General features: G+C 43.3%; 1 protein-coding gene across 1 annotated transcript in view; it reads right to left on the bottom strand.

Moving 5' to 3' along the window:
• Positions 1-5,725, bottom strand: part of LOC123645091 (sodium/nucleoside cotransporter 1-like) — a 52,158-nt gene extending 46,433 nt beyond the window's left edge. The window contains exon 1 of the mRNA XM_045561625.1: positions 5,559-5,725. The gene's annotated coding sequence lies outside the window, so the exon portion shown is untranslated. The remainder of the gene's footprint in view (positions 1-5,558) is intronic.
• Positions 5,726-6,000: the final 275 nt, after the last annotated feature.

The following is a 6,000-nucleotide window of genomic DNA, read 5'->3' on the forward strand; positions in this document are numbered from 1 at the left end:
GTAAGAGCTTTTCCAACATTTTCTTCTAGAATTTTTATAATTTCATGCCTTAAGTTTAAGTCTGTTATCCACTGTGAATTAATTTTTGTGAGTGGTGAGAGGTCCGTATCCTGTTTCAGTTTTCTACATGTGGCTATCCAATTTGCCCAGCACCATTTATAAAATAGGTATTGGTTTCCCTAGTGTATGTTTTTTTCTGCTTTGTCAAATATCAGATGGCAGTATGAGGATGGTTTTATATCTGGGCTCTCTGTTATGATCCATTGGTCTATGTCTCTGTTCTTGTGCCAGTACCATATTCTTTTGGTTACCATAGCCTTGTAGTATAGCTTAAAGTCTGATAAAGTGATGCGTCCCAATTTGTTCTTTTTCCTTAAGGTTGCTTTGGCTATTTGGGCTCTTCTCTGGTTCCATCTGAGCATAGAATTATATTTTCTAGATCTGTGAAAAATGACATTGTTATTTTAATGAGGATTGCATTGAATCTATAAATCACTTTGGGTGGCATAGACATTTTAACAATGTTGATTCTGCCAATCCATGAGCATGATATGTTTTTCCATTTGTTTACATCCTGTGTGATTTCCTTCCCCAGTGTTTCATAGTTCTCTTTGTGGAGGTCTTTCACTTCCTTGGTTAAGCATATTCCTAGGTATTTTATTTTCTTTGTTGCTGTTGTGAAAGGTATTGAAACTTTTATTTGATTCTCAGCTTGACTGTTATTGGCGTATATGAATGCTACTGATTTGTGTACATTGATTTTGTAACCTGAGACTTTGCTGAATTCATTTATCAATTCCAGGAGTCTCTAGGCAGAATCTTTGGGGTTTTCTAGATATAAGATGATATCATCAGCAAAGAGAGATAATTTGACCTCTTCTTTCCCCCATTTGGATGGCCTTGATTTCCTCCTCTTGCCTGATTGCTCTGGCTAGGACTTCCAGCACTATGTTGAACAGAAGTGGTGACAGTTGGCAACTTTGTCTGGTTCCAGTTTCTCAGTGGGAATGCTCGCTATTTTTCCCCATTCAGTATGATGTTGGCTGTGGGTTTGTCATATGTGGCTTTTATAATTTGAGTTGTGTTCCATCTATGCCTATTTTGTTAAGAGTTCTTATCATAAAAGGATGCTGAATTTTGTCAAATGCTTTTTCTGCGCCTATTGAGAGGATCATATAGTCTTTGTTTTTGCTTCTATTTTTGTGAGGAATCACATTTATAGATTTGCATATGTTGAACCATCCTTGCATCTCTGGGATGAATCCCACCTGGTCATGGTAGATTATTTTGTGATGTGAAGCTGAATTTGGTTTGCTAGGATTTTATTGAGAATTTTTACGTCTATATTCATCAGGGATATTAGTCCATAGTTTTCTTTTTTTGTTGTGTCCTCTCCTAGATTTGGTATCAAGGTGATATTGGTGCAGTAGAACAAGCTGGGTAGGATTTCTTCCTTCTTGATGCTATGAAATAATTTCTACAGTATAGGTACTAGATCCTCTGTTTGTAGTTCTGGTAAAATTCAGCTGTGAAACCATGTGGTCTGGGACTTTTTTTTGTTGAAAGATTTTTTTATTGCTGCTTCAATTTTCTTACTTGATATTGGTGTGTTCAGGAGTTCTATTTCTTCCTGACTGAGCCTAGGGAGGTTGTGTGTTTCCAAGAATTTGTCCATTTCCTCAACATTTTCAAGTTTATGTGCATAGAGATTTTTGTAGTATTCAGAGATGATATTTTGTATTTCCATGGTATCAGTTGTAATATCTACTTTTTCATTTCTGAGTGAGCTTATTAGGGTCCTTTCTTTTCTGTCTCTGGTTAATCTACTGAGAGGCCTGTCAATTTTGCTTGTCTTTTCAAAGAACCAACTTTTTGTTTTATGAGCCTTCTGTATAATTCTTTTGGAATTGATTTCATTTAGTTCTGCTCTGACCTTGCTTATTTCTTTTCTTCTGCTGGGTTTGGGATTGTTTTGTTCTTCCCCTTCAATTCCTTGAGACAATTCATTAGATTGTTGATTTGTGTTCTTTCTGTCTTGGACATAGGCATTTAAGACTATGAATTTTCCTCTTCGGACTACTTTTGCAGAATCCCACAGATTTTGGTCATTTGTGTCCCCTCTGTCATTTAGTTTGAAGAATGTTTTGATTTTCATTTCAATTTCCTCCTTTACCTAATAATGGTTCCACAGGTTGTTTAATTTCCATGACTTTGTGCAGAGTTGAGTGTTTCTATTGCAATTGATTTCTAATTTTATTCCACTGTGGTCTGAGAAGATACATGGTATAATTTCTATTTTTTAAAATTTGTTGAGACACGTTTTGTGGCCTAGGATGTGATCAATCTTAGAGAATGTTCCATGAGCTGATGAGAAGAACATATATTTGTTCGTTTTGGGGTAGAATTTTCTGTAAATATCTGTTTGGCCCATTTGTTCTAGAGTCCTGCTTAAATCCATTGTTTCTTTGCTTATTTTCTGTTTGGAGAGTCTGTCACATTCTGTCAGTGGCGTGTTGAAGTCCCCAGCTATTCCAATGCTGCTGTTTATCATTTTGTTTAGATCAAGTAGGATTTGCTTTATGAGTCTGGGTGCACCTGTGTTAGGTGCATAGATGCTTTGGATTATTATGTCTTCTTATTGAATTGTTCCCTTCACCATTATATAATGACCATCTTTGTCTTTCTTTACTTTTGTTGATTAGAATTCTATCTCCTAGGATATGAGAATGGCTACACCAGCTTTCTTTCAGTTTCTATTGGCGTGGAATATTGTTTTCCATCCCTTCACCTTGAGTCTGAATGAGTCCTATGGGTTAGATGCATTTCCTGGAGATAGCAGATACTTGCCTTGTATTTTCTTTATCCATTCAGCCAGCCTGTCTCTTCAGTGGGGAGTTCAAGCCGTTCACATTTATTGAAAGAATCGATAAGTGAGGTGGGATTTCTGTTCATCCTGTTGCATAGAACTGTATTGCTTTGTTTTACCTCTTGAGCCATTGTAGTATCTGGGCTCTGATCTGTATCTTTTAGATAGTTTCCACTGGTGGGTGTCTACTGTGCTGATCAGTGTATAATGCAGGTCTGAGTATTTTCTGCAGGGCGGGTCTGGTCTTGACAAATTCCCTCAGTGTTTGCTTGTCTGAGGAGGTCTCTATTTCTCACTCATATAAGAAACTTAGTTTTATAGGATACAAAATTCTAGGCTGGCCATTATTCTATTTGAGAAGACTGAGAATGGGGCCCCAGTCCCTTCTGGCTTATAAGTTCTCAGATGAGAAGTCTGCAGTTAGTCTGATGGGTTTTCCTTTGTAAGTTACCTGGTCCTTTTGCCTCACAGTTTGTAGAAGTTCTTCTTTTGTGTTAACTTTGGGCAGTCTGATGACTCTATGTGTCATGGTGATCGCCTCTGAACAATGAATCTCCCAAAAGTCTGTTGTGCCTTTAGTACCTCAATGTCCAGATTTCTAGCAAAACCTGGGAAATTTTCCTCAACTATTCCCTTAAATAGGTTTTCCAGATCTTGTTTATTTTCTTTTTCACCCTCAAGGATGCCTATAGTTCTTATGGTAGGCCTCTTTACATAATCCCATATTTCTTGTAGGCTTTGTTCATTCGTCTTAATTCTCTGTTCCTTCTCTTTGCCTGACTTGTTTAATTCAAAGCTGTTGTCTTCTTGCTCTGAGATTCTTTCTTCTATCTTATTTAGCCTACCCTTAAGCCTTTCCACTGTGTTCTGTATTTCCTTGAATGAATTTTTCATTTCCAGAAGTTCTGCTTGATTTTTTAAAACAATTTGATATCTTTAGTGAATTGTTCATTTGTATCCTGCATTGCTTTTGTGGTTTCTTTATGTTGGGTTTCTATTTTCTCTTGTATTTCATTGAGCTTCTTTACAATCCATATTCAAAATTCATTTTTTTCTTTTTTCTTTTCTTTCTTTCTTTCTTTCTTTTTTTTGAGACACAGTCTCATTCTGTTGCCCAGGCTCAAGTGCCGTGGCATCAGCCCAGCTCACAGCAAGTTTAAACTCCTGGGCTCAAGTGATCCTCCTGCCTCAGCCTCCGAAATAGCTGGGACTACAGGTGCACACCACCAAGTCCTGCTAATTTTTTCTATTTTTAGTAGAGATGGGGTCTCACACTTGCTCAGGCTGCATATTCAAAATTATCAGCCATTTCAATATTCTCATTTTGGTTGGATTTCATTAGTATGGAGTTATTGTTTTCTTTTGGGGGTGTCCTTTCACTTGGATTTTTCATGTATCTGGATATCTTTTGCTGATTCCTTCCCATCCGGAGGAGTTTTTGCTTCTTATTTTTGGATTTTCTTTTGATTAGATAATGGGAAGCCCAGTTTAATGTCAGAGGCTGTGGGTGGTGCTTGTAGGTGGGACTCAACTACATGCCGTATGATCCAGTCCGTAAATGCTATAAGTGCATGCAAATTGACCTCCCTGTCAGTAAGTGGCGTTTGCCAGAAAGGAACAAGCTGCATTGTTTTTGGGTCCTGTGACCAGCTCTGGTCCCTCCAGAGAAGCACTTGATTGCCCCAAGTGGTGGGTGGGGCCCTGGAACTTCAAGTGAGGACAGCAGAGGCGGGTAGGGGAGCGGGGCTGGGTTGGGTGAGCCTGCCCTTAGGCTCCGCCAAAGCTGGCGAGGGATCTCTCCCTGCAGGGGTTGGAGGCCTGCTCCCAGCTTCTAGGCAAAGCCTCCAGGGAGGGGCTGTAGTGGTCCCACCCAATCACACATCTCCCCTCCTTGCCCCCGAGCAATGCGACTGAGACCTGCGGGTATGGGATCTGGCCCGTCGCCTGTCCCTGGGTCCCCAAAGATCGATCCCTAATCATGCCAGGGAGACACGCACTGGTCCCAAGTTGCCCTCAGGTGCCCAAGCTGGTTCAATGTCCCTCTGCCTCAGGGAGTGCCCAGCACTGACGGAGTCACTGCGCAAGTGGCACCAGGGAGGGCCCACGGGCAGGGAGCTCACAGCCCGAGCAGCCCCCGGCGCGGCAGGCCCGCGGGGGCAGAGGTCTGAGCCCGTCCCGTGGAAGGCCGGCGTGGTGGACGCACCGCCAGCGAGGAGAAGCAGCTCCTGCGAGCCCTGGCTCGGGCGCCTCTCGCAGCCACAGGCAGGGCAGGGCAAGGAGAGGAAAGGGCCTGAGCACAGCGCTAGCACCCTGGTCGTCTGTGTCCCCCTCTCCCGAAGGCAGCCCACCCACCCAGAACGCCCAGACTCTGGGGTCATGCAGATCCCCTGGGACCCACCAGCCCCCTCTGGCTCTTGCCGTCCGGGCCGGAGTCGGGAAAGGTTTGTGTGGAAATGAGCGAGACGAAAACCCAGGTGCCGAGGCCCCGAGGGGACGAAGTGCACGGTGGGTGGAGAAGGAACATGGCGCCTGCCGCCTCGGCCGGGGTCTGTGGGGACGGGAGTGGCCCAAGCGGCCGCTGCCTGGTGCTTCATCGGGGAACGCTCCCAGTTCACCGGCAGCAGCGGCGTTTGGGCTTGTGAGGGTAGAAGCGCCCGAGATGAGCGGAGGGGAAAGAAGCGGCGCCACCTACCCTCGTCGCTGCACTCGGGGCTCCCGCGCTCGGTCTCTGCCGGTATCCTGCTCCTCCGCGCCCCGCTCCTAATTCTGGGGGTTAGAAGTCCACCCTCAAGGTGTCGGTGGGGTTGGTTTCTTCTGAACGTCTCTCCCAAGCTTGCAGTTGGCCGTCTTCTATTCTCCTTTTACAAAGGAAATTCTTTTTCTCAGGGACAATGTCTGGGGGGGGGGGGGTAGAAATTTAAAAAAAAAAACAAAGGAAATTCCTTGAATCATAAGTGTTTTGCAAGGTCTGCAAATTGGAACCATTCCAACTACTTGTATCAACAGTCTTGTCTCAAGAATCTCCTTTCTGAAAGGTCCTCGGCAAATGTCTCCTTATGTTTCAAGCCCTGTGTTATCTCATGAACACAACTCTGAACCTAATTTTTCTATTTTTTTGTAGAGATGGTGTCTCG

This window comes from Lemur catta, chromosome 9, assembly GCF_020740605.2.
Source record: "Lemur catta isolate mLemCat1 chromosome 9, mLemCat1.pri, whole genome shotgun sequence".
Lineage (NCBI taxonomy): Eukaryota > Metazoa > Chordata > Mammalia > Primates > Lemuridae > Lemur > Lemur catta.